The following is a 21,765-nucleotide window of genomic DNA, read 5'->3' on the forward strand; positions in this document are numbered from 1 at the left end:
CTAGTGAAAACAGGTCTCAGCGATGACCTCTTAGGTTTGGTGTAAGCAGAACAAAAGAATAGAACATGCTCAACATTATCAACTAGAGGTGCAAAATGGGCAGTTTTTCATTTTAGTTGGATTGGAGTCCCATTTGTAGGTGACTTTATTCACTAACAAAAGGCCTAATTAATTCTTAGAAGCAAGGTGCGCACTAAAGATGGTATAAATGCATCCATGTATGTTTCTAATTTGGGTGTGGGCTTGAAGAACTCTTCAACTAATCCTCCTGCCTTAGCATCTTGATGATAATGATTGTGTTAGTCCAGTATTTCTTTAACAATAGCTTTGGTGTTTTTTTTTTATTGAGGATGTGTTACACCAATACATGCCCACTCCTAATGTCCCCAGTTGCTGATTGATATATTGTATTCAAGGAATGGACCCACTATTCCCTAGACTAATGACCTCCACTAGTGCTTGTCTGTATGAGGCCAGTTCTGGAGTGGACCAGATTCTGATCCAGAATAATATCAGCTTCAGGCAGGCCTGGTCACTTATCCTTTAAAGTGCATCCGTCGAAGAATATTGAGACTGTCTGGGAGCTTTTTGGCAGCATAAGCAACAATTTTATCAAGTTGTTTTAGTTAGACACTAGCCCACTCAAGTTCCATGTGCCCGAGATTTCTGAACCGTAGAGAGATGTTGATTTTGCCCTGGCTCTGTGAATCTCAACTGCAGGAGGTACGGATTTAGGAGCTGTGGCCTTGTATCTTTTGAAGATTGCGGAAGCGCTAGGAGTAAGGGTAAGCTCATATTTCAATATTTTGGCCTTCCAGTTTGTGGATTTGTCGACCCCAATTCCCAAGTAGTCAAAATGATCTACTTGCTGTAGTTGAGTACCCCTCATGTGGAATTTTCCCCTCTTTAAAGGGCCTGGGAGCTTTTAAAAACCATTATCTTTGTTTCTTAGAATTTACTTATAGGCCACGGAGATCGCAATAGTCAGCAAAGTAGTTCAGGAGATTCTGGAATCCTCTTGGAATGCAGATTAGCACAGTATCATCTTCAAATCTAAATGCAGGGATGAGTAGACCTCCCAGTTTAGGACAATCGTAAACACCAGTTAGTAAAAATGTAACAATATAATTTATATAAAGTGAAAAGAGAGTTGGGGTGAGCACACATCACTTTTGCACACTGCAATTGAAAGGAATTTGGTCTGTGAGCTCCCCGTATCCTCCATCTCACTTGGACGTAATTCCCTTCATGAAGTCTAATCAGAATCGCCAGAAGTTTAGGCTCTATTCCCATGTCAGCCAGGGCAAGTCATAGCTAGTTTCTTAGGACCAGATCAAACACAGGCCTCAGGACTATGAAGACTGTGTAAAGATGGTCATTGGACACCCTCAAGAACTCACAAGCTATAATATTTAGTCAGAATACCTGGTCAGCGGTAATAATCTTGGGGCAAAACCCAACTGGGATAGGATCTTACTTGTGTCAATCCAAGATGATATCCTACCAAGAACCTGGTGGCAGAAAACCTTCTGAAGGTTAGCAATTAGCCTAATTTGCCTATAGTTGCTAGGGAGAGTTATTTCGCTCTTCATATAGATGGGGATAGTTTCAGCATCTAGCCAGGAGGAAGGAACCTTATCACCCATCATGATTTTGTTGGAAAGTGCATTTATATGAGGGCCCCATACCGTGGGCTCTGATTGAACGAGATCCCCTGGGATCTTATTTAGGTCTGGTGCTTTATCAGTACATAAGGATTGATGGCCTTTAAGGTTGCTTCCAATGTGAATGGAATGAACGTGTCGCTAGGCAATCTATTTGGGTGGTCTGTGATTGGTTCCTGATCAGAAACTGATGGTGCTGGAGGGGGTTGGCGGGATGGGGGAGCAACATACATGGCAGAGAAATGATCCACCCATTGCTGGAGTTGCACTGTGCATTCAACTGGGATTTTTGTTTTAGGGTCGCTATGTGAAATGATCTGCCTGAAATTTTTCTGGTCTTTGGATCAAGAGGATTCAATTAAGGCTAGTCATTTTGGTAGTGATTATTTTGTAATTAGAGTGAGAGTGTTTGATTAGTTCTTAATCACCTTGTTTAATTGACTGGATTAAGTGCACTTTGGTTTTACGACCCTCTCCCGAGTACCAAGTAAGGGCATGGTTTATTTCTCCCTTCCTTGTCTTCAGCTCTTTGATACAGAGGGTGTATATGGCCTTGAAAAGGTCCTTATGTAGGTTGCCTAGTTCTTCCTCATTGAAAGATAAGGTTTCAAGTGGACCCAGTATGCTGCTGAATGTAGTATAAGTTTGTAAAAGTGTGTGAGGATTAAGACATAGCTTGGACCATTTGACTGCTGGTCTACTGTTTGAGAGAGATAGTCACATTAGATTGTGGCACTGTCTTTATGTTGGTCATATGAAAGTGGACCTTCATTGTTAGTTTGAACACATTGTGCTCACTATCTGTGTCACTATTTCAAAGTCTAGTGCTAGATGCCATATGCTTATATATAAAATGATGTAATCTATGTGACTGTGGCTATTCCCTCTTTTGAACGTAGGAGCAAGATGGAAGTCTGACCTAAGTCTGCCATTACACGCACGCAGGCCAGAGGTCATTGTCACATAGAAGAGCTGCAATGCGGTGGATGACCAGTTAAAGGGTATTGACTCAAGTTCCTGTATGCCCCAAACCTCATCTTCCCCTTCTGTGATGGTTGCTAGCCCTTCCAAGGGCTCCTATGTTGTGTTAAAGTCACTTGCTGAAACAACAGGTGATATGTATCTGAGCATTCGAGAAGGTGCTGGGAAAGCAACTTTAGTGTGGGCGAATCAATTATTCCTGTAGTGATTAGAAATATTAAAAATGTTCATACTACAGCCGTTTTGTCTGCCAGTGCTCAATCCTAAAATGTCCTTACTGGCAATCTCTAATCTCCTTAAAAAGACCCCTGGCTTGTTTTTGATCCAGCACAATAGCCCACCAGATGAGCGGCCCACTTTGGAGAGTACTCTACATCGTAGTTTGAATATCCTTGCCTAAAGGTTTTCTCCAAGGCCCATGTCTCTTGCAATATTATCACATCAAAATGGCTAGTAAACGCACCCCAATCAGGATGTGTACATTTCCCACTTAAACCTACTATGTTCCATGACATAATTGTGAAAGGTGTCTCAAAAGGGCAATGGTATTTCTGATCGTGTTGTAAGGGAATGTCATGGCGAAATTTCGTGACTGGATGTCTGCAGGAACGTAGTCTGAGTTCGTTCCAGGACTTTTGGCGGACCATTGCAACGAAACAGGGTCCTCAAAAGGGCTCATTGTCTATGCACATAGGCAGGATATGGGTTTCTTTGGATGGGAGTAATGTAGAGTCTTTAGTTAGTGATGACAGATACATGGTTGGAATTAATTGGCATACATTAAACAGAATAAATGTAAGTCACCCCTAAGGTAGGCCTTAGACAGCTCCAAGGGCAGGGTGCAGGGTATTAAAGGTTGGACATGTACTTTTATATTTTATATGTCCTGGTAATGAAAAACTCTTGAATTACATTTTCACTCCTGTAAGGCCTATCTCTACCATGGGATAACACTGGAGTTGTCTTATAAACTTTTATACGTGTAACTTCCAATTGGGAAAAGATAGATTTTCCAAGTTTGGTGTCTCCGGAATCACAATTTAAAAGCACAACTTATGGTGAAGTTGGATTTTAAATTGCAATTGTGAAAATACCACCATTAGAAAGTTGGGATTATCTCACTTTAGCCATTTGGTGCCTACTGTAGTTGTCTGGTCAAATGTCTGGGGTGGGGTGTCAGCATTGAACCTCTGCACCACCTCTTCAGTACACTCCTGAACTGACAAGAAGAAGGTCTGCTGTGTTGCTGAAGGACTGCCACTCTACTAGACTCATGCTTATCTGTGCCAGGCTGCTGCCTGCTGTCCTCTTGCCTTGGAGTGAGAAGGACTGGACCTGCATCTCTCCAACCCAGAGTGACTCCCAGGGCTTGTTGGCTGGCCTCCTGATCTGAAGACTCAGGGACATGAAATACTTCTAACCACCCTTTCCAGAACCTGGCCTCTCATATCTGTAAGTATCCCCTGCAAAGCTGTGACAACCCAGTCCTAGACCCATGGAAGTGGGCCTAAGGTGCCTGCTGCAGCGGAACCATTACATCCTTCGCAGCGGGAGTAGAACCGGCATATCGCTGCTGCTGTGTGGAGCAGAACCAAGGCATTGCCGTTACGAAGTGGGCCTGAACTGAGGCAACAGGCTTGCAATGCCGCATCTTGAGACTGACGTATTGACTTCAGAACTGCCACTGTGCAGCGCGTTCCAGGCTGCAAGCTCCTGGCATCCCTCAGACACAACTTTGACTCTGCCCCCAAGCTCACTGACCCCGTCTCCACTGCATGCAGCATCACAGCTCCCATACCTTTTTTAATTCACTTCGACCGCTGGTTACCCATAACAAGGATTGCGGTTGCTGCTTGACCAGGGCTCACACCCCAGTCAACCAACAACCCAACTTCTCACAAAGCTCATCTTGAGGATTAGCAAGGTGTGCATTGCAAAGCTTACATTATCTTCAAGATACTTTGTTATTACATTTTGTTTGTAATGTCCTGTGATATAATGTGTGTGCTCACTCTGTGTAACACAAATAAATCCCTGCCTTAGTCTGCATCTTTGATGTAGTGAGTGATCTGAATTTGTACAATGTAGTGAGTGTTCTGTATGGTTTTGGGTCCAGTCGTTCAAGAGTGGATGCCTAGTGCTAAGCTGTAAATCACCATTGCCCCTAATGGGACATGTGTTATACCGAAGGATTATGCTTATGTTTGCAGTCTCACTACAGACTTAAGTTGGGAGACAGCATTGTATATAATACTCCACAGAGCCAATCTTTGCTTACAATCAGATGGCTTTCCTGTCAATCTCGGCTACCTGGCACCAATCTGTTGCTTTCTTTCCTTTGTTTTTTATCATGTTTTATAAGGGTATGCAACACAGTCACAACAGTGTACATAAGCCAACAAGTCATCAATTGTAGCAGAATGATGTGAGTAAAAAGTATGAAGCAACAAATACCTTCTTTATACATGCCATACACCATTAATCCTGTGAATCTCACCACCAAGCACTACCCCACAATATTATTTGTAGCTTCTTTGGGTGTTCCGTGAATTTTTATATGGATCATTCCGCTGTGGCACACCAGTCCATTCCACGAGCACACTCCGCAATCGAGGTGGCTATCTCCGAGAGCCAACGGCGAGCAATGCCCGTCTTAGCAACTAATAGTCCTGTTGCCGCTAGTAATCTGGTAGCTCAGGCTACCCCAGTCATCCATGAAGCACAGAATAGCCATTTTGGGCTTGGGTTTATTTGTTCTACCAAGTTCTGGACAAAATCTTATGGGTGGATGGATTATCAATATTGCTGTTCAACACTACACTTCCATACTGTATGATAAAATGGTTCCCACTTCAGACCTACATCAAATACAATATGAGTCTAGGTGCTTTTATCTTGTTCGGTGTTCCACTTTGCCCAGAAAAGCTTTTCGGTTTCAGTGAAGGTAGATTTGTCATTCACTTTGCTCAAAGTTAGCAACACATTAAATGCAGCCATGTTGAAACAACAGTTTGCTGCATTTCAGTGTCACCTACTTGTCACTTGAAAACTGCAGCAGAAATGTAGAAGATGCAACATCAATCTTAACTGATAATAAAAACCACAATAAACAAGTATTGGCAGTGCCAATCTGTGTCACATGTGTAAATGACAGAGAGACGATTAACATTGCCAGTGCTTGTTAGTATATTGCAGTAGTGTTTTTCTGTATTCAAAACTACCGGAAATCAGTGTTTAGCAGTTTTAAGAGTTGCCCCCAACCCACCCCGCAAAAAAACGTTGCTTTGAATAAAGTTAACATACTTCAAACAAATTTTATTTTAGGGAGAATATTAGTTTCTCTATGGAGAGTTCTCCCCATTGACAGTGCGGCAATAGGCCTACTGCATAGTGCGGAGAACAGACTCTGCAACACATGCTGGACTGAATTGGGTAGTACTGACCATAACCGTACTGTGGAGAGTCCCCGGAAAGGAAACAAAGACCTATCAGAAACCTCCTACAAGACATGAGTAAAAGGGCAGACATACCAAATTGTAATCCTCATCACACAGTTAAGTGCAATTCCGAATATGTCTCACCTGACTTTTTCAAAAGTTTTAAATGTTGTGCTGCAGGGGAAGACTTATCTTGCTATTATCTTGAATAAGCGGCAGACAGGGAACTTTAAAGGTCAAATTGAGATGGAGAGCTGAAGGCAAGAGGAGATCGAAATCCGATCGTGGAAGGACCTTACAACGTTCACCACGCTGCAGTGCCATCTACTAATACAAACCAGGTAAGGACACCCGACAATCCTTAAAAGGCCAGAAGCCCTGTTAAGTGTAATAGCCAAAATATAAATACAATTTCTGGGCAATATGCTAAGGACCGGATTTTCCTCACTTGATACACGAAGACTAGAAGGAATTAATCACAGACTATCTAACATGCCGCAACATAGAAAGGCTAGATCATCTTTTATGGAGTGAAATGGGATAAGAAAACAGTGATTCGCTGTGGCGCTTAAGGCAGGGATCTTTTACGTGGTTAGTTTGCCTCTTTTTGAGGAAAATGATGAATTGATTTAGCTTGGGGCAGTTTGTAGGAATGGGGGATACACAGCTACTATCACAGGAGTTCTGGTAAACTGGGTTTTATTCACAACCCTTTAAGTCAAAGTGGCACAAGGAATGGCGTCATAATGTCTCCTCTCTTCTTAGTCTTAGCCATTGACCCTATGACCACAAGATTGAGATTATGTTTCTCTCCACAGGAACTCATTTGAAGGTTATGCACATCAGCTGTACCAGTTAACAATGTCAAGACGAATGTTTCAAATTAAATGTATTTACTCTACATTTTCTACAAATCAGGCAGTCACGGCTGGCGACTGGGCAAAGTGGTGGGATTGGGGAATTAAAAAAATAAATAAAAATAATTACCTTAAGCTCACCGCTGCACCACCGCTCTCCACCACACTCCAGGCACAGGCTCCCAGCCTGCCCTGCAGCTAATCATGACGCTGCTCAGAGCAGTGTTATGATTGGCTGGAGCACCCTGGCTGGAGCCTGGGCCTGCACTTTCAAACCCGGCAGCACAGTGCCGGGTTGGAGAAAGCCCTGTGCGCATGTGTGTTTGGCCGTCCCGAGATGGCCGGGCAAACATACATGAGCACTGAGGGGAGTGTTCTGTGCACCTCCCTGCCACGGCTGTCATCCCACCATGGCCCGCCCCTTTAAAAATAAAACAATAACAAACATTGTTTATTATTATTTTATGTTTTAATGTTTCTAGCTCCTGCTGCTGGCAGGAGGCTTGGGTGGGGTGACGCTCCTCTGCCATAGCGGAGCCGCTCCTGACATCAGGGTGAATTTAGAAATGACAGGCTACAAACTCAACACAAAGAAGTCACTCCATTGACTCATGAACCTTGCAGACACAGAGGTGGTGCATTTGAGGAGTCAATTTTCTTATGTATCAACACTAGATCAGTTAAATATCTGTATGTACCAACGGCACCTGTTATAAGGGAACTAAATGGCTTTACAATATCAGCCATGATAAAGGCTATCAGGGGGAATTTAAATAAATGGCAGAACTTTTATGCATCATGGATAGGTCGGCTAATGGCCATCAAAAGAAACATTAACCCTAGCCTGCGGTATGCTTTTCAAGCCCTTTGTGTTGCCATTTAGGGAAAAGAAGTCTTCTTGCAGCAACAGGAGGTGCTGTAAAGTTTCCCTGCAAGCAACCAAAAGGTGCTGACAGAGCTGAGATGTGAGGGTATGCTGGATCTTCCAGAGTTTAGGGACTACTGTAGAGAACCCAAGATTTTTAATTTGATTGAATGGTCCACTGATGAATATCAAGTGGCTGCTCAAGAACCATGACACCAAAACCTACATTACAACCAGATGCTCATTGTGGCTTATCATATGGCTACTCAAGAACCATGATACCAAAGCCTAATTAAAGTCAGATAACCGGCACCATTCCTTGTATGGGGCTTCCCAGCCACTGCTCAGTTTCTTATAACGTTTCCCTCCCCACAAACTGAATCGTTTCAACTCTAGCTTTTTAATGCCACAAGCAGATGAGAAATCAAAAATGGGAGTGGGAAGGGCTGCCTCTCATAGCTGGTCTTTTTCAGGTATTAGATTAGAGGCTTGTGATGTCGTATTAGTGAGGTGAAAACGGCGATATACGATTAAGAGGTGGGGGAGAAATAATGAGCAAATCCATAACCTGGGCTGGGAATCATTATGAAACAATATTGCTAAACAATGGGAGTGCAACCCACCAAATAATCACTGAAACGTTTGACTACTGCTGAAAAAGTAAGCAAGATGTTCAGGAGCCGAGGGTGCTTCAAACAGCTGTTGGAGACAACTTGTTGGTAAAGACACATCCATACATGTTTAGCAGTCATGTCCTAAACTGAAAATTGACTTGAAAGAAGTAATAGCAGCCAGCGAGGAACCTTGCTAATTTGTATCCCAGACACAACTGGTTTTGGCTTTAGATAAATGTTAAGGGAGGAGGTAGGTGCTAAACCCTGAGAATTAATATCCATCTGGTAGTCATGAACTATGCGGGAATTTCCAGGAACCGGAAGTACTCTCCAGTCCAGCTATTTCCAAGTGCAATGGGAGGAAACTGTGAGATAAAATGGCAATATAAAGACTTACAAAACGCTTGGTAAAAGAGTGAGAAACTTCTGGCAACATGGGGTCCTGTCTTATGTTATATGGAGAAGAAACATTGAGAACTGCCAGCCCTTCCCATACTATGGGCCCTACACCTATTCAGCTAGGTCCGCTGCTAATTATGCTGACGCCTTTGGAAGCAGAGAACTGTTGATCTTTTATTGGGAACACTCTGCCGATGGGACAAGCAGAAAGACAGGATGGTAGGGCTCAGTTGGCTACTTTGCTTGATTAAGAGCTTACTGGTCCCTAATTAGAAAAGCTCTGACCTGTGAGTTTCCACCATCTTTTGGCACGCACTGCTGATATCACTGTGTTTAATGATATCAATAAAACATTTAGTAAAAAAATGTGATGTGCACGGTTAAGGGTCATTAACCTAACATGTTTTCAGTCAGTAAGTCAGTCAAAGAATCTTTATTCGGCAATATGCCATAAAAGCACAATACATTTCAAGCTAAAAAAATGTAAATAATTAAAATACAATACAAATAAATTAAAAGAAAGCAGTGATAACAAAACATCTTCAATCAGCAATATCACAAAATTATATACATTGCCTTTATCAAATGACCCATATAAAATATAATCATATACAGTGCAGAGGTAAAAAGTCCAACATCAGGATAAAATCAAATATTGCCAGTTTGTTAGTGTGTAACTATTTCAATCAGTTCATATCGTTTCCTAATGGCCATGGCCGATTTAATAAAACTTAAAACAGAATGACACAATTGTATTGAAGAGAGTCTTTGGATGTTAGTCAACGCTTCCTTATGAGATGTAGTTTGCAATTTATGCAAAATTGGCAATATAAAAGTTTGTCTAGGAGCAGAATAAAGAGGACAGAATAGGAAAAAGTGACACGTGCTTTGCTTGGAGTAGTTATCACAGGGACAATTTGGGAGCATTTTATGCCATATACATTTCTTCGGAAAAGCCATTCTAAAATGTATCAAATTTAATCTAAATAAAACGAGGAGAGAATATGATGAAGAACTCAAAAACCAAGTTAAATATGGTTCTAACACTGTAGAGGTAGAAATCTGAACATAAGATTCAAATGTTTTCAATTTTACTGCCCCTTGGCATCTGAGATTCACCGCATACTCTATATATTGTGTTTTAAGCAATTCATTAGCATTGATAGATAGAGACCATGGGTTAGTAAACATGTTCTCCAACCCTAGGTTCCGAAAGGAATCTTGAACATAAGTAAGCCACGGAATTTTATGGTTAGCTGATTGAATACAGTCTGTGATACAGTCTTGTACCAAGCTAGCCGCAGGATTTAACCAAACATTTAGCCATAACAAAAGTGGGGCAATACCAACCGAATCCTCAATGTACTGTTCTCCCAGCTCCTCACAGCAAATAATATTTGCTACATTCTTAGGTACCAAGAGCAGCTTATGCAAAAATGTATTCTCAATGCGTTGTAAATGGGCTGGTTTGATGTAACCCCAGAGACACGCTCCATAGATAGCTGCAGTAATACATTTAGATTTATAGAGCGTAATAATCTGGTGGACTGGCCTATGACCCAGTTTATGAGCGAAGCAAAAAATCACCTCTATATTTCTCTCCATTTGTTGGATCTTAAAATTGAGATAAGGATTCCATGACAGGGAAGAGCTTAAATATAGCCCTTAATAACAAAAATCTTTCACCTTAATTAAAGTATTTCCATCCATAGTAAAACATTTAGTGCGTGTGTTTCGGGGGCCACATGTCATAATGTGTGACTTTGCAAAATTGACTTTCAAGTCAAGATCCTGCATAAGGGTAAAAAAAAGATCCAATAAATTCTGAAGACCATTTGCTGCGCGGGCACTTAAAACAGCATCGTCAGCATACTGTAAGACCGGTAGTTGTCTAGAACCCATCCTAGGGAAATCCTTACCATTTTTTACTAAAAACTATAAAGACCATTAATATATAATAAAAATAAAAATGGTGCTAAAATACAACCCTGCCTAACTCCTCGTAAGGATGGAAAGGGAATTGACCTCTCTCCATGCTGGCCATGTTGGACTGAAATTGTAAGGTCGGTGTATAAACGTCTAATTAACTCAAGCACATCCTGGTAAACCCCCATTATATCCATAAGTTGCCACAATTTCTCTCTATTCACCAAGTCAAACGCACTAAATAAATCAATAAAAGCTAAGTGGATAGATCCTGTCCTGGTAGTGACATATTTGCTAAGAATAAGATGTAAATTTAAAGCCTGCTCCATTGTACCTAAGGCAGGCCTAAAACCATATCGGATTGGGGAGAGGATATTAGTCTTTCCTACCCAATCCTCAAGGCGGGTCAGGATAACACTTCCCAAAATCTTGGCAGTAGAATCTATAAGGGAGATTGGTCTGTAACAAGTTGGATCTTGTCTGTTTCCCTTTTTAAAAATAGGAACAATTATTGCCGATTTCTATGAGGAAGGAATGTTATTTTTAGCTACACTAATCAATACATTTGTGATTAATGGTCCCCAGAGGTCTGGAATAGATTTAAAAAGATCAACCGGGACCCCATTCGGGCCAGAGGCTTTACCTGATTTCGATCGTTTAATAGCTGCAATTACCTCATGTAGCTCAAAGAATAAATCATTCGTATTCAAGTTTGCTGCCACCATATCCAAATTGCTACAGTCCCCTTGTTCATAATGGGGGTCGTTTCCGGGCTGGAATACCTTTGTAAAGTGTTTCACCCAGAACCCTTCAGGTATCAGGCATTCGTCCTCTTTGTTGTCATGTTCCAGAAAGTAAGGATGGTTAACTACTTTCCAGAATTGTGAAGAGTCTTTCAGTTCCGTAACCACCAAGAGTTCTTCCCATGCTCTAATTCTAATTTCATTTCTCCTTTACTCCAGGGCTGTCTTATATCGACCCCTTGCCCATCTGACTAATTCCCGAATAAACAGGATTGATTTCAAAGCTATTTTTAGATCTTTATGGGTGACTGTACAGGTAGAATTAAACCATCGCCAGGGCTTAGAACCCTGAGGGGGCCTATTCCTCACTAAAGCCTCAGAGATGGCATTACTTAACACTTCAAATTCTGATACAAGATGGGCATAAGATGGCTGTAGCAACAGGCATTTATTAATAGAACCAAGGTTTTGCTCAATAATTTTCTTATGAAAGGTTTTTGGATCTATTCTTTCCCATTTCATGTGAAGACCAGAATTTTTATTAAAAACTGGGTTACCCCTGCGTCTTACACTAGATGAAGCCAAACTATTATAAAAAAACTAAGTTAATACACAGGGGATTGTGATCGCTAGTGCAATGTGGTATTATCTTAAAATCCAAAATTAAATGGAAGTCTGGGGAACTAATTAAAATAAAATAGATAATACTACCTTTAGAGTTCCCCATATAAGTGGGTATCTTTTGTATATGTGTAGCAGCCTTCTCCCTGGTGTAAACAAGATCAAATTTATAAATAAGAGTATTTAGGGCTTCACCTTGATTGGAGTGGGTGAAATGTGTGGAATGTCTCTCTCCCCTCTATAATCAAATCAAAAAACATTTATAAAGCGCGCTACTCACCCGTGAGGGTCTCAAGGCGCTAGGGGAAGGGGGTTACTGCTGCTCGAAGAGCCAGGTCTTGAGCTGCCTCCGGAATGCAGGGTGGTCCTGGGTGGTCCTGAGGTTGGCGGGAGGGAGTTCCATGTCTTGGCCGCCAGGTAGGAGAAGGATTTCCCACCTGCCGTGGTGCGGCGAAGGCGAGGGACGGCAGCGAGTGCGAGGTTGGCGGAGCGAAGTTGACGGGTGGGCGTGTAGAAACTGAGGCGCCGGTTGAGGTATTTGGGTCCCTTGTTGTGGAGGGCTTTGTCTGCGTGGGTGCCACAGGCATGTGAGAATTCCTGATTACATAGTGGCACATTAAAATCTCCAACCCAAATCATAACTAGGTCACTGTCCTGAAACTTCCTAAAGGAATCAAGGAAGTCCGTTTACACCTCAAGACTTACATTCAGGGAATCATGCGCAATATTATTATAAAAATTGATAAGCAAAAAGCCCTTGTTCCCCTCCATCAATAATTGGACCACCATAAAAAAATGCAGAAGAGAAAACCAAGGACGTCTCCATTTTGGGAAGCTGCAAGGAAACAAGAACCGAAAGCCCCCTTCACTTGCCCTGCCCACTAAGGAATGGGTTGCTGGTCGGAATGCAGAGAAATACCCATCCAAATAAAAAGACCACGTTTCCTGAAAACAGATAACATCATAATTAGATATAAATTCCAGCCACTCTGGGTTTTTAGCCTTTGACCGAAGCCCCGCAATATTCCAACTAATCAATGTTAGAGGTTTATTCTTGTTAAAAGTCCCAGCCACTGGCTCCTTATTTATAGAAACATCTACTATATCTTGAGAGGAAGTATGTAACTCATCAGGCCCTTTCAGTAATATCGGGGTTACATACCCATCACCCACCACTACTCCATTTGGAGCGCCTATTATGTGGCTGTTCTTTACCATCTGTCAATCGTTCACATCTAGAGAAGTCAGAGCCTGGCTACGTCTAAGGGTATTTTCCTGTAAAAGTGTCATAGGCAGCTTCACATTAGAATCACAATAAGCCACAACAGAGGGGATAGATAAAGCAATTGAATCATAAAAGATCAAAGGGTATATTTGAATCCCCTTCTTTCCTCTTAGCATAGCGTAATGAATCCATCAATAAACGGTTAACCAAGAAATCACCATTATATACCTTCTTTGAAAGACGCACCCACTTTACTCTGCGCACCATAAGAATCTTATTATTTAGGTCATCTTGATAACTAAGCTTTTGCCTCAGCCAATGAGCACATTTCCTCATTAACACCATAGTATCTTCCCTACATGAGGGTTCAAGGGGAGGGACATTAGCTAAGACCAAAACATATGGCATGCAGTCTGGTGGAAGTTGCAAAATTTCATTATGGGCAGTAATAAGGTTAGTCCGAGGAATCATTATACAGTCTGAAGGGGTTCCCAATCTGCCTACCAAAGTGGAAGCAGTTTCTGTAGATAAACTTCCATAGCCAACTGTAGGGTGAGCCATGGGTGGGTCATAGGCAATTGGTAGATCAATATGCAGTGCTTCTTGATGTTCAGGCAAAACCTTGTGCATATGGGGATTAGCCAATTTTGCAGGAAGTGTTTGAGTGATCAGCTCAATCATCTTATTTTGCAACTGTTCACATTTTGTAGTTATTTAAGTTACTAGCTTCTCCTCCAGAGCTGCAAAAAGAGGTTTAAGCATGGAGTCTATTTTATATGTATAATCATCCCAGGTAGCTCTCTTCTCCCTTGTGTCATAATCTAAATCCTCAGTTTGTAAGCCTGAAGCTAATAATGAATCGGCTGGGGGGGTCAGAAAATAAACAAGTATTTCCCTTTCGCCTTGGGATCCGCTTTGAAGATTTAAGATGTTTGGGACGGGTTCCCTCTTTTCTTTTTTAGGCAGTGGGGAGACCACAACAAAACGGTCAACAGTATATTCGTCACACACAATGGGCAATTACGGACAGGGAGTGCCAGGTTCAGGCTGGAGTAAGTCGTAATTGAAAGTACTCCTAAAAGAGCCCAGAAACCCTTTGCTAGGTAGTATGTGGACCGAGGGCTCAAGAGGAATTTTCTGGGTAAGTTTATGAGTAGCCCCGATCTTTTCTTCGACCTGCACAATTTCGGTATCAATGGCCCCAATCACAGAAGATAAATAGCTAGTTATAGTCGGTTGGGAATGCGGACCCTGTGTACCATCTCCCCATTGAGTGGTGTTTTTCCTTTTGCCCATTGTATAAAGGGGGCCTATATAACTGATCTGAAGAACCAAACCTTAGGAGGTATATGTAAAGCAGGGGACTGCCCAGATACCAGTCTCCATGCTAGTCCAGCACTACACAGCCTTAAAGATTAGGCTAATCTAAATGTAAGCATGGGGCTAAATTCTACTCAAAAGCTGCTTACCACGTTGCTCCCCAAAATACAGTTGTCAAGGGGGTGGCCCAGCCCAGCTGCTTCCGGCCGATGACTGGCGCAGGACGGGCCCGCCCTTGGCCCGGGCTTCGACCGTGCGCGTCCCGCAACGTGGGGTTCTAGTGCGCTTACAAGTGTGGTGAAAAGTGGCCCCGCCCCCTGGAGCCTCTCCAGATATCTGGGACTTGCTGTCCCTGCTGCCGCCGTTCCTGGTGTCCCGCGACACGGGGTTCCGGTGTGCTTACAAGCGCGCTGAAAAGTGGCCCTGCCTCCTGGAGCCTCACGAGATTTCTGGGACTTGCTGTCCCTGCTGCCGGCGTTCCTGGTGTCTAACCTAACATGTTCTAAATAATACAGCACGTGTGGTAGTGGTCACACCTTTCCATAAGGTGATGTCTTGTGGAACTTTTAAATTTCTTTAAAGTTGCACCAAATACATTTGCACTCCTTACATTCTTTAACACTTGAAACTATTTTTTTTATTATTTTTAGATTGGAACAGGCTTCTTATTTGTACTCTTTGCACACTGACATGAAAGCAGTGCTAATATGGTGTAGATACAGGTAGCTGCTGAATGCTCCATGTCAAGTGTGACAAAGCTTTTACCATCAATATCACTAGTATTCTGGGACTTATAGTTTTAACATTTTAAGTATGAATTCTATTGGGGCATAAATATCGTCTGCAAGTCAACTGGCGTGTACCCCTGCACTGAGTGCCCAACTGCATGTGAAATTGGTGTCCAGACATTTTGTTTGGCCCTGTTGTCACAGTAACCTGTAACATGCAGAGGTCTAGGCATGTCCATGATAATACAAGGTCGAGAACCTGTTTTGTGATATAAAGGGGCGCACCAGGAGTGCACTCGTTGTGGACCTTGGGCTACTGTCTGTTCCCTGGGTTCCTGCATTAAATAATGCTGACCACATAATAACATTTTTGACTCTTAAGTATGACCAAGCCCCTTTACTGTCTCAGAGAAAAAGGCCTACTTACTTCTATAAGTAAAGTTCTGGGGAGTGTGAGCCCCAGATCTTCTTGCTGATATTCTGCAGGAGAGTCAAGCACACATTTATACAATGGATGTGTAATGTGTGTGGTAGAAGGACTCAGGGTGTGGAGAGAATCTTAAACTAGGGTGATCCATTCTGGTTGGCCTCTGGTTTATCGTAGTGCCGCCAGATGTAAGGTGGATACAGCTACACCAAACAGTGGACATGTTTTGCATACATTTCTGTTACTGGAGGAATGGCAACCCAGACACTAAACTTAGGGAAAAGAGAGACAGGATTATCATTAGAAATGTAATGGGCACTGCCACTTTGTAGATGGTAGGAGTAAGTGGTGGGAATGTAGTTGCGCTTGTTTCGGGTGCGGAAGTTTCTATGCAGGGCCTCTTCTTTTGTCTGTCGCTCATTACTGGTTCAGGAAGGCTAATGACAGCAAGGTGCAGACCTATCACAATACATTGTACCATTGTTTTGGAAACACCTACTTGGAGCTAGCATTATCACTACCTGCTGTAAAACCCATCCACAGGTACCACCCGTGGCATGCTTCATCATCGGTTTCTTCACCTAGCGTGAGTGGGTGGGCTCAACAAGATTTGTAAGTGGAAGCATCGCTAATTAAAATTGCCTGCAGGTTTCTCTGATTATATATAAATCAATATTTTATTATGGATACCTTTGGCATGATTAACCTCTTAGCTGCTGGGCCTTTCCCCCCCCAGTGCTGAGCCCTTTTTTGGCTATTTGGGGTAGTTCGCGCTTAGGCCTTCATAACTTTTTGTCCACATAAGCTATCCACGCCAAATTTGCGTCCTTTTTTTCCAACATCCTAGGGATTCTAATGGTACCCAGAGTTTGTGGTTTCCCCTGGAGGAGACCAAGAAAATAGCCAAAATACAGTGAAAATTTCGTTTTTTCCAACAAAAAAGGGAAAAAAGGGCTGCCGAAGAAGGCTTGTGGTTTTTTCCCTGAAAATGCCATCAACAAAGGGTTTCTGGTGCTGAGATCACTATCTTCCCACCTTTCAGGAACGGGCAGACTTGAATCAGAAAACCACATTTTTCAACACAAATTTGGCATTTTACTGGGACATACCCCATTTTTACTATTTTTGGTGCTTTCAACCTCCTTCCAGTTAGTGACAGGAATGGGTGTGAATCCAATGCTGGATCCCGGAAAGCTAAACATTTCTGAAAACTAGACAAAATTCTGAATTCAGCAAGGGGTCATTTGTGTAGATCCTACAAGGTTTTCCTACAGAAAATAACAGCTGAGATAAAAAAATATTGAAATTGAGCTGAAAACAACAGCCATTTTTCTTTATGTTTTACTCTGTAACTTTTTCCTGCGATGTCAGATTTCTGAAAGCAATATACCGTTTTGTCTGCTGGACTCTTCTGGTTGCGGGGACATAAAGGGCTTGTAGGTTCATCAAGAACCCTAGGTACCCAGAACCAATAAATGAGCTGCACCCTGCAGTTGGTTTTCATTCTATACTGGGTATACAGCAATTCATTTGCTGAAATATGAAAAGTGAAAAAGAGGTATCAAGAAAACCTTTGCATTTCCAAAATGGGATCAAGATAAGATTTTGAGGAGCAGTGGTTATTTGCACATCTCTGAATTCCGAGGTGCCCATACTAGCATGTGAATTGCAGGGCATTTCTCAAATAGATGTCTTTTTTACACACTCTCTTATATTTGGAAGGAAAACATGTAGAGAAAGATAAGGGGCAATAACACTTGTTTTGCTATTCTATGTTCCCCCAAGTCTCCCGATAAAAATGATAACTCACTTGTGTGGGTAGGCCTAGTGCCCACGACAGGAAATGCCCCAAAACACAACATGGAGACATCCCATTTTTTTATAGAAAACACAGCTGTTTTTTCCAAAGTGCCTACCTGTAGATTTTGGCCACTAGCTCAGCCGGCACATAGGGAAACCTACCAAACCTGTGCATTTTTGAAAACTAGAGACCTAGGGGAATCCAAGATGGGGTGACTCGTGGGGCTCTGACCAGGTTCTGTTACCCAGAATCCTTTGCAAACCTCAAAAAGTGGCTAAAAAAACAAGTTTTCCTCACATTTCGGTGACAGAAAGTTCTGGAATCTGAGAGGAGCCTCAAATTTCCTTCTACCCAGCGTTCCCCCAAGTCTCCCGATAAAAATGATACCTCACTTGTGTGGGTAGGCCTAGCGCCCGCGACAGGAAATGCCCCAAAACACAACGTGGACACATCCCATTTTTTGACAAAATAAGGAGCTGTTTTTTGCAAAGTGCCTGCCTGTAGATTTTGGCCTCTAGCTCAGCCGGCACATAGGGAAACCTACCAAACCTGTGCATTTTTGAAAACTAGAGACCTAGGGGAATCCAAGATGGGGTGACTCGTGGGGCTCTGACCAGGTTCTGTTACCCAGAATCCTTTGCAAACCTCAAAAAGTGGCTAAGAAAACAAGTTTTCCTCACATTTCGGTGACAGAAAGTTCTGGAATCTGAGAGGAGCCACAAATTTCCTTCCACCCAGCGTTCCCCCAAGTCTCCCGATAAAAATGATACCTCACTTGTGTGGGTATGCCTAGTGCCCGCGACAGGAAATGCCCCAAAACACAACGTGGACACATCCCATTTTTTGACAAAATACAGAGCTGTTTTTTGCAAAGTGCCTACCTGTAGATTTTGGCCTCTAGCTCAGCCGGCACATAGGGAAACCTACCAAACCTGTGCATTTTTGAAAACTAGAGACCTAGGGGAATCCAAGATGGGGTGACTCGTGGGGCTCTGACCAGGTTCTGTTACCCAGAATCCTTTGCAAACCTCAAAAAGTGGCTAAGAAAACAAGTTTTCCTCACATTTCGGTGACAGAAAGTTCTGGAATCTGAGAGGAGCCACAAATTTCCTTCCACCCAGCGTTCCCCCAAGTCTCCCGATAAAAATGATACCTCACTTGTGTGGGTAGGCCTAGCGCCCGCGACAGGAAATGCCCCAAAACACAACGTGGACACATCCCATTTTTTGACAAAATACAGATCTGTTTTTTGCAAAGTGCCTACCTGTAGATTTTGGCCTCTAGCTCAGCCGGCACATAGGGAAACCTACCAAACCTGTGCATTTTTGAAAACTAGAGACCTAGGGGAATCCAAGATGGGGTGACTCGTGGGGCTCTGACCAGGTTCTGTTACCCAGAATCCTTTGCAAACCTCAAAAAGTGGCTAAGAAAACAAGTTTTCCTCACATTTCGGTGACAGAAAGTTCTGGAATCTGAGAGGAGCCACAAATTTCCTTCCACCCAGCGTTCCCCCAAGTCTCCCGATAAAAATGATACCTCACTTGTGTGGGTATGCCTAGTGCCCGCGACAGGAAATGCCCCAAAACACAACGTGGACACATCCCATTTTTTGACAAAATACAGAGCTGTTTTTTGCAAAGTGCCTACCTGTAGATTTTGGCCTCTAGCTCAGCCGGCACATAGGGAAACCTACCAAACCTGTGCATTTTTGAAAACTAGAGACCTAGGGGAATCCAAGATGGGGTGACTCGTGGGGTTCTGACCAGGTTCTGTTACCCAGAATCCTTTGCAAACCTCAAAAAGTGGCTAAGAAAACAAGTTTTCCTCACATTTCGGTGACAGAAAGTTCTGGAATCTGAGAGGAGCCACAAATTTCCTTCCACCCAGCGTTCCCCCAAGTCTCCCGATAAAAATGATACCTCACTTGTGTGGGTAGGCCTAGCGCCCGCGACAGGAAATGCCCCAAAACACAACGTGGACACATCCCATTTTTTGACAAAATACAGATCTGTTTTTTGCAAAGTGCCTACCTGTAGATTTTGGCCTCTAGCTCAGCCGGCACATAGGGAAACCTACCAAACCTGTGCATTTTTTAAAACTAGAGACCTAGGGGAATCCAAGATGGGGTGACTTGTGGGGCTCTGACCAGGTTCTGTTACCCAGAATCCTTTGCAAACCTCAAAAAGTGGCTAAAAAAACAAGTTTTCCTCACATTTCGGTGACAGAAAGTTCTGGAATCTGAGAGGAGCCACAAATTTCCTTCCACCCAGCGTTCCCCCAAGTCTCCCGATAAATATGATACCTCACTTGTGTGGTTAGGCCTGGTGCCTGCGACAGGAATAGATCACACAACGGTCAATGTTGGTCCTTACGTGAGGCAGCTGTTGACCCTGGGGTGATCCATTCCTGACACAGGCACTAGGTGTAGGCACTCAAGTGGGGTAGTGTTTTTATCAGGACAGGTGAGGAGTCACTGGGTGGTAGGAATGTTGTGGATCCCAGCATATTCCTGTAGTTTGTGTGACAGAAATGCGAGAAAAATTGAGTTTTTTTTCAACATTTCAGCTTTGCAGGGTATTCTGGGTAAGAAAACTTTGGGGAATCCACACAAGTCACACCTCTGTGGACTCCCCCGAATGTCTAGTTTCCAGAAATGTTTGGGTTTAGTGTGTTTCTCTATATGGCCGCCGAATCCAGGACCAAAAACACAGGTGCCTGCCTTACAAAACCAGTTTGTTTTGCCATAGATAATTTTGATGTCTCCACAATATGATTTGGGTGGTGGAATTTGGGGCTGAACTAAATTGGGGAGCTCCCAAGAGAGCACTCTCTCTCTCTACTTGCCGCCGCATTCACCTGCTCTCTGGGTTGGCCTAACCCACTATTACCCAGTTGCACGAACAGCTAGCGAAGGGACAGCAGGACTGTCCTCATCACCTCCCTCATAATGTACTGGAAGAGGAGTTATCGAATGGGACTCCTCTGACTGAAAAATCACTCCCAGAGTCTGCGCCATTGTCCTATCCCTCAGATGCTGTCTCAGTATCTGATGTCTCAGTCTCTGATCCTATGTCAGAGCGGCCCTCTATAACCCGAGTGCAGGCAGCAATCATCCATCAAGATGCCATCTCTGCTATTGGCTAAACTGTTGCTCTAAAACACTAGCCTACGTAGACAGTCACAAAATCGATGGTGTGTGTGAGATACGTGCAACAGTAGAGGCCACCTTACCTGCGCTTCTTGCCTCAATCAGCACGTACTTTCAAGACACTCAAAAAACACCTTGTCACATACCATTCGTCACAGTCTTTAGCACCTCCTGCGCCCAGTCCAACAATCATTATTGGTGCTCCCACTCCCTCCTCCTCGGATTCCCTCATTACCACCCAGCAAAAGTGCCCTTCATCTCTCCATAGCCGCCCTCCATCCCGCACATACATTTCATTGGTATTATAGCGCAGGTAATGGCTGACTTTACTAATGTACTCAGCTATTTACATAAAATACAGATTTGCTCTTTGCAGTAGGCATATAAACCTTCTGCGCTTCTTTATGGCACTAAAACTGCCACTAGACAAGTCGGACCCTTTTCCCCCCAGGGAAACCACACACATATTGACAAAAGTGATATATATATGACAGCCAACCACCTGAAACTCAACTCAAGCAAAACCGAAATAATCCTCTTTGGCCCACACAAAAACACCTGGGACCCCTCATGGTGGCCCACCACGCTAGGCCCTGCACCCACCTCCGCCAACCACGCACGCAACCTCAGCATCATCCTATACTCCTCCTTCTCGATGACCCAACAAATCAACGCTCTCACCTCCTCATGCTTCAACACACTCCGTATACTGAAAAACATTCAAATGGATCCCCACAGAGACCAGAAAAACTGTCACTCACGCACTCATCAGCAGCAGGCTTGATTACGGAAACGCCCTCTACGCCGGCACCACTCTAAAACTCAAGCGCAAACTACACGCATCCAGAACTCAGCAGCACGACTCATCCTCGACCTCCCCCGACACGAACACATCTCTCCACACCTCAAATCCCTCCACTGGCTCCCCATTGACAAAAGGATCACCTTCAAGATCCTCATCCTCGCACACAAATCACTCCACAACACAGGCCCTGCCTACCTCAACGAG

Source organism: Pleurodeles waltl, chromosome 10, assembly GCF_031143425.1.
Source record: "Pleurodeles waltl isolate 20211129_DDA chromosome 10, aPleWal1.hap1.20221129, whole genome shotgun sequence".
Taxonomy (NCBI): domain Eukaryota; kingdom Metazoa; phylum Chordata; class Amphibia; order Caudata; family Salamandridae; genus Pleurodeles; species Pleurodeles waltl.